Source organism: Patella vulgata, chromosome 3 (genome assembly GCF_932274485.2).
Source record: "Patella vulgata chromosome 3, xgPatVulg1.2, whole genome shotgun sequence".
In the NCBI taxonomy this organism is placed as follows: Eukaryota; Metazoa; Mollusca; class Gastropoda; family Patellidae; genus Patella; species Patella vulgata.
In genome coordinates this window covers 83,309,917-83,317,998 of record NC_065881.2, presented here as the reverse complement: position 1 = coordinate 83,317,998, position 8,082 = coordinate 83,309,917, and the positions used below count along the sequence as shown (strand labels likewise).

General features: G+C 36.1%; 1 long non-coding RNA gene across 1 annotated transcript; it reads left to right on the top strand.

Moving 5' to 3' along the window:
• The first annotated feature begins 1,245 nt into the window (after positions 1–1,245).
• LOC130010405 (uncharacterized) lies at positions 1,246–8,082 on the top strand. Its single transcript, XR_007678681.2, has 3 exons — positions 1,246–1,359; positions 2,986–3,049; positions 4,221–8,082. It is a non-coding gene; the product is annotated as an uncharacterized LOC130010405 (long non-coding RNA).

The following is an 8,082-nucleotide window of genomic DNA, read 5'->3' as shown; positions in this document are numbered from 1 at the left end:
TTGGAATTCGATATAAGAGTAGGCCATAGCGCCGCTGCCAGGGCAAAATTTCCCTCATAGCACACTGTATGGCGTATGCCCGTCTTCATTAGCCTAGGTTAGGAGCAGAAAAGTAGGACATTAAACCCCATTTCATTTCATTTAGGTTCTTACAACTGTTAGCCATTAGATCAACACTTAGAATCGGTCCTTACATCACTGGAGAGCACATGCTGCCACTAAAACTAGAATAGTTATTATTTGCGATTTCATGACTTGTCCTTGATTTTGGGTATAGATTCGAATAAGAATTATTTAATTTACATTTTTTTCCCAGGTTTTGGCAAATATTCATGATTTTGCGGTGGACAGATGTCAGAGTCTATAGATTTCCTTTAGTCAGTCCTGGAAAAATTAAAAATGTCCCCTTCCCGTTCAGTCTTTTGATTATTTCATGTTGGGCTTTTTGTAAATTAAAATCAGAGAATGGTTCAATGGAAAGAGAATTACTAGTCTAAATGGACTAAGACTAGTAATTATTTCCCCTTATTTCATGATGGACGAATGTAGTGCGAGTTATAAATAGACAATTTTTCCCTTAATTTTTTTCTCCCCTCTTCCTGCATTTTTGGGTTGACTTTTTGGTCTAGAATTGGAGAAAAGGGATCAAATTTGCAATTTCATAGCAGTTTTGGGTAATACTGATGATATTACAGCGGAGGGATAGGGGGTGTAAAGTGTCTTTCTGCAGAGCAATCATTGTGTCGGAAGTGAGATTTTCACCCCTGTCAACTTCAAATCTGTGTAGCAAAAAATCTAAATGGTCAACCCCCTACAAAATTATGATGAGGAGATTGCCAAATGTTGTCCCCATTGTGCCTATAAAGATTGGAACCAACGGAATGTTGAGCAAAAAGCTACAGCCTGTGATGTTACAGTCATTTAACATTGAAGTCAATGGGCAAATAATTGCTAGTCTGAGTCCAAATCCATGAGCATTAAAATAGATTTATCTCCCCTGCATAAACCGAATCTAAAACATGGTTAGTCTATTTGATATGGCCAACTTCAAGTTTGGTCAAAGGTCACAAGATGTAAACAAGGCTAGCGCTAATCTCAACCCTAACCCTAACCCTTACCCTAATCCAGTAATCTCGCGAACAATCACGTGCCCTTTCCCTATTTACATCTCAGCGACATTGTCCCTTATTCACGAAAACTGCCACACTGATCAGCAGTTCTCTGTGAAACAGATTGGAAAACTGCAGGTGACCTTAACAATTAAATATCTCAAATCGCCATTAAAATAGGGAGAAGAAATATTTCACCAGGCAAACTACAAGGCACAATACTGGACTACAAGACTGTTCTAGTGAATCGGTGAGGGGTTTTTTATGATGAAAGGCTATAGATACGTCAAACAGAATACAACTCGATAAATATGGCGATGCGTTTCGCAATACCCAGCTAGAACTCCGACTGACCGAGCGGAATCTCTCACGAAGATTGAAGCTCCCGGATTCAAAATGAAGTTAGCAAACATATTTCTAGCGCCAATAAAAACTATATATATATATTTATTACAATATTCATTGTGTTACCTTTATATTAGGAAATAACATTTCAAGACATATTATTGCAAAGTATACTAAAATATCGCACACAGAAAAGCGTACGCCACGCCATCAAACACTGACACTAAACAGTAATCGAACCAGCTTTGGTGGCAAAATGTTTTGTCATTTTACAGAATCACTGGATGAATAAACTACTTGAATGCATAGTTTCAGAAGCCTAATATGTTGCATTTTCGAGATACATTACCGTAAAGTTACTAAAAATATATCAAGTCTATACCTGTTTATTTACGTGCATACAAATCGGATCATTCCAATGTCAAGACAAGTGTTTGAAACTTTAGATTGGAATACGGATGAATGTATCTTAATATTCTTATGCCTGTCTGTCCCTGCTTGGTGTCTACGCTCTGGAAGCCAGAGTGAATAACCGATTGACTTTAAATTTATAAACAATTAAGGTATAGACTTGATATATTCAGGTTATTGTCCCCCCCCCCCGGCCCTCCAATCAGCTGAGTAAACGAAAATATATAACGTGTAAAACAATCTATTGAGACCTGTTACAGACAAATTGGTGGTAAAGCTAGTTTGGGTGATAAAGGGCCTGTGCAAAATTGCGTCTCTTCGTATACGATAGTCGCGTATACGATAGTATACTCCCATGTTCATTCACTCAACTTCTTACACAAAGAAAGTGTCCAGTGTGTAAGCCAGTTACCAACGTCGACCTCGTGGTCAAGTTAGATAAACCCCGCGCTGTTCGTCTATCTGTCTGTCCGTCACACATTTTGGGACACAATCACTCTCCTAATTGAGCTAGAATATTTAAACTTGGTGTAAGTGTTTATTAGGTGAATGGCTCGATGAGGTTCCAAGATGAGCATTTCTGCTCGGGGTAAACAGAGATAAGCAATTTGGTTGGTTGATGCTTTGGCACTAGTTAAATTTGATTCTAAAGGATGGAGAGTAATGAAACTTAGTTTCACTATCATGTACTTCAAAACTGAGTTTGTTCGTGAGCATTTTATACCTAGACTAAGTATTTAGTGATGAAACTTATTGTATAGTTTCACTACCATATTATGCAAAACCTGAGTTTGACCGTGAGGCGTGAACATTATATACCTAGCTAGACTAAGTATTCAGTTTGATTGCTCCATACTTTTGAAAAGGATAAATGTGCAATTAATTAATATGTGTCATCTATTTATTTTGGGATTACAGCGGGGGACATCAGCCTCACTGTTGACTTGTTACTATATTGTCTAGTCGATTAATACTAGAACAGTAGTAATAATAGTTAGATATTCAAATTTCAATTAAGCATTTCTGGTGAAAATGTACAATATATTATAATAATATTACACAAAGGCTACAGTTAAGTGTGGCACTGACGATCAAGTCTTTATTTATTTGTGTATTTCAGTGATGTTAAGATAATAAAGGCTATTAGATATAGACCAACAGCTAAACAAGATGGAAGCCGAGAGGTTCGTATATTAAACAGATCAGGCTTTAGAATCCGTCCACCACCCACACTAGCCCATTGTCTATTCGATCAACATCGGGGTTAACTGGGGTAACTGCATAGTTAGCCTATTGTAGATACGGTGCACATCAGGGTTAACCGGGGTAAAGTATATTGTAGATACGGCGAACACCAGGGTAACTGGGGTATTATAAGGTATATATTGGAAGCCGAGTGTTAACTGGGATAAAGTATAGTTACTAGTTAGCCTATTGTAGATACGGTGAACATCTTGGTTAACTGGGATATTATAAGATATAGTAGCCTGTTGTAGATACGATGAACATCAGGGTTAACTGGGGTAAAGTATAGTTACGAGTTAGCCTATTATTATAGATACGGTGAAAACCAGGGTTAACTGGGATATTGTAAGGTGTATATTGTTAGCCTGTTGTAGATACGATGAACATCAGGGTTAACTGGGATATTGTAAGATATAATTAGCCTTGGGATATTGTAAGGTGTATATTATTAGCCGATTGTAAATACAGTGAGCATCAGGGCTAACTCGGGTAGGTGTCCTGTCGTGTGAAAAACACCCTTGGTGGACAGATTGTAATGACATTCTAACTTAACAGTGTAGATATTCTGTTTTATTTAGAAATTACATACTTGGAACAAAAATGGGTCACAACACTGTAATATAAATGTATAAACTGATTTACATTCATTCATTTCTGTTTTTACTGTAATTTATAATGAGTTATGTTCGGCGAAATGCGGCAGAAGTCTCAATCGAATGGCAATTTCTAGCGTTTGATTATTCCCGTCTACACTGATAGTATTTATTGCCCATGCTCTCCAGATAAGAATATGACATCACCAATTGACATGACTTGTGGAATATGTCTAGACTCGTTCTTTGAGTCCCTTGCTACAAATGGCACTGGAACGAGTTATGCTACACGGTTCGTGTACCAATGGTGAAATGTTTATCAGATGCCCATCTTTTCTCGGTAAGATCACAATCGTGTTTTAAATGTCAAAGACTTTGGATGATTTTGGGTTAGAGACTTAGCTACTTTAACTTAAGAGATTAATGAGGCAGAATACATTGAGTTTTTAGATTGTTATTGTATTTATATCATCTTTGTAACTAATGTAACTAAAACAAAATGTTTACTATATTTTAGTATACTGGAATCAACACTACGCCAAGCTGAAAACGATGGAAATATAGGAGAAGTAGTTGAAACATTATCATTACAAGATAAGATGCAAGCTGTACTTACATGTATATCTGGTGTAAAGGGATTGTATGATGTTGTGATACATCTGATAGACCATAGTATTGGTGTACAATATGTTGAAAGTGGTCAGGGCAACCTACTGCACTTACTTTTACGTAGCTATAGCAGATATAACAATGCAAGTAGACCTGATTTGTTGTTACAGTGTATAGTTAAATTAATTGAGGCTGGGGTAGACGTAAACTGGTCCAATGAAGACAATGAGATGCCTGGATTTACAGCTGCTTGGAAAGGATTGTATGAAGTTGTGATACATATGTTAGAACATGGTTTTGATTTACATTATGTTGAAAGCCACCAGAACAACTTGTTACACATACTTTTATATAGATATGACAAATACAATTATAGCTATACAAGTAGACGTGATTTGTTATTACAATGTATAGTTAAATTAGTTGGTACTGGTGTAGACTCCAACCAGTTGAATGACCCCAAAATATACTCGAATTTTGTGCTACCGGACCTAAAAGCTATGCCTTGAAAATTGAAAATCAAAATACCCACAAAATATCTTTATAACATTGGCTTCCAGTTCGAGCGAGGGTTCAATTTAAAGCTCTTGTGAATGTGTTTAAATCAGTTTATTCTGACACTGCACCCAGTTATTTAAAAGAACTCTTTGATTTCTATTCTCCCCGGCGATACACCCTTCGTTCGTCAAGTGATCGTAGCCTATTGAGGATTCCTAAACAAAATAAACTTTCTGGGGAATTCAATATGCTTTCTCCGTCAGAGCAGCTGAAATGCGAAATGAACTTCCAAAAGCTCTTCGAGAGTACTCTTCCATCCAGAGCTTTAAGACTTACTTAAAAACATATTTATTTCAAAACTGTTTTTGAACTTTTTGTTGTGAATGTACTTAGAAACTGTGTAATGAAGCGCTATATAAATGAACAATAATAAAGATGCTAAAGAGCAAAATGTTTTCAAAGACTCGATAAGGTAGACTAATGTGATTTATGACCTCTGTTATAGACAGGGCTGCCGACAACCAGTATCGCAGCGCAATTTGCGATACATATTTTGTCCGTTGCTAATCAAAAATTAAAATCTAAAGTTTTTGATTCGCAGTAACTGCGAATCATTAATATGCCTGTCATTTTGGATATTGACACAAGGATAATCCACATTTGAAGACTAGAAAGCTTTCTCAACAATTTCAACGAGTATAAAATGTTGAATAAAATTTTATAAACAAAACTGAATTCTCCGTGTGACATTTTCTTCTCGAACTACCCAGACACAATTCATTATACGGTACTATATAATACAGGGACATAACTCTATGAATAGGGACTATTAAACCGGAAACAGGGAATCAAGTAGTACCACTCACGTTGCGAGACATCAAGTAATTATATGACGTGTCTAGTCAATCGAGGTGCGCCCGATTGAACAAAAAAAGCAATACACTATAAAAAGCAGACGAAATTGTTTTCTAACGAAGATTTCTAACGTATAAAAAAATAACAATTAAAATGATTGGGGCTTCGGAAGTCACTGTTAAGAATTGGCTTCAGACATAAGACCTAACTAAATGTCTACATCACATTCACAAACTGTCACAAGTACTTGTGGCAGTCCTAAAAAAATCTAAGATTAGTAAGAATGGAATCTAATCATATTTGTTATGAACTAAAGTAATATCTTGTTATTTAGGTGTTTTATGTTGAAACTGAAAAACTGCTAATCAATTTTTAAATTTGCTAATCAAATTTGGCAAAATTGGACTTTTTGATTAGCAGTGCTGCTAATCAACCGTGAAAAATTACCGTCAGCCCTGGTTATAGAAGTATGCAGGCCATGTGGAACAGTTATAGACGGATGCAGACCGTATGGAACAGGATAGATAGCTATATAATAAAGTATTAAACAGAGACAGAATGTTTTTGGAAATTTTTAATTGTATTTGTTTATTCGCCCGGACACAATTCTCACAGGGCCCTAATTTGCCAAGGGCCCATTTGGCTCATGGCCGAAATTAGCACAGGGCAGAAATTCGCCCATACCCAATTCTCTAGAGCCCAAATTCGCGAGGGGCCGAAGTTCGCCAGGGGTCCAATATCGCCCGTGGTTCATAATCGCCCGAGGCCCAATTTCGCCCGGCCTTAAACATTGATTTGATACCATATGACAGGGCCTGTGGTCCACATTCAACCGGCCTTAAACATTCACGGGGCCATGCTGGTTAATTTAATACCACATATATCGGGTCCCGGGGCCTAATTCGCCCGGAACCCAAATTCGACCTGGACCCATTTTCGATAGCCTAAACATTCACGACGCATACACACCAGCACATACATACATACATACATACATACATGTAAATTATTGTATAGTAAAAACTGCCTTGTAATGGTCGTACGGTATATCTAACATCTAGATAATCTGATTTGTACTGGATAAACTATATTAAATCTAATCTAGGTTTGTAAAATATATATTATTCTTGTGTATAAAATATAGTATAGTTTATACTTGTACTGGATATTCTAATTTTGTAGATATATATTATTCTTTAAACATACATTATGCAAGAGCAAAATCTGATTATTGCAAGTCTTAAATTAGGCGTCAGATGTTATAGAAATTATAAATTAGATCTTTATTTAAACAACAAGCCCAAAATTAACTCTGTAGAGCCACGGATGGCTCGGCTACAGCTCGGATTTAAATAGGATTTCACTCATTGATAAATTGAAATATGGCGCACCCTGATGAGAATACGTCGGTTAGATCGAGGATAAATGATAGAGTGTACTTAGCGAGGCCGCTGTAGAGTGTTTCCGCATGCCATTGAAAACTTTACTTGATAATCGAGATATTTAGGTGGAGTTAACGAATGTCAATCAAACGATCGACCAAGGTGATGGCACATTTCACTACCATTTCTAGGCAAATATTACAACGATGATAACTATGTTCAGAATAAAGTAATTTGACTGAAATTTTCAATATATTCTTCTTTCATCATTTACTTTTGAACTGTTATAGCAAGAATGGCCAACTCTCTATAAAAATCTCCCATAATGTATCTTTAATATAAATTATTGAATAGTTTATACTTGTAATGGTTTCTATATACCTATTCTATATTTGTATATAAATTATAATATAGTTTATACTTGTACTGCATAAACTATATTATACCTACATGTAATCTATGTTTGTTATACATATATATTATTATTGTGTATAAATTATGCACCCGATTAGATTTTATTACATACTTCGAGAAGGTATTTGTTGAGTAATAAAACCTTCTAGTAGTTTATAGAGAGCTGGCCGTCCTTACCGCACGGTACTAATATTACCACCACTAGAAGCAACAAATTCCAGAACAAGCCAGAACTCATACCAAAATGGCCGCTTTATACAAATGAGTATTTAGGGGAATACTAACCCTAACCCTTTTAAGAGAAGTAAACTAAATTAGACCCAAGTTCAGTCTTTTAAAAAGGGTTAGGGTTCGGGTTAGGTATCCCCAAAATTCTCATTTATGTAAAGCGGCCATTTTGGACTCCGGAAGCACCCGAACCTCGATAAACTACTAGAAGGTTTTATTTGTAACGGACGGTAAGGACGGCCAGCCCTCGATAAACTACTCAACAAATACCTTCTCGAAGTATGTAATAAAATCTAATCGAGTGCATTATAGTATATGGTAACACCTGTAATGATCTAATCTATGTAAATACAATGTATATATAATTATTGTATATAAATTAAACAATAAAAA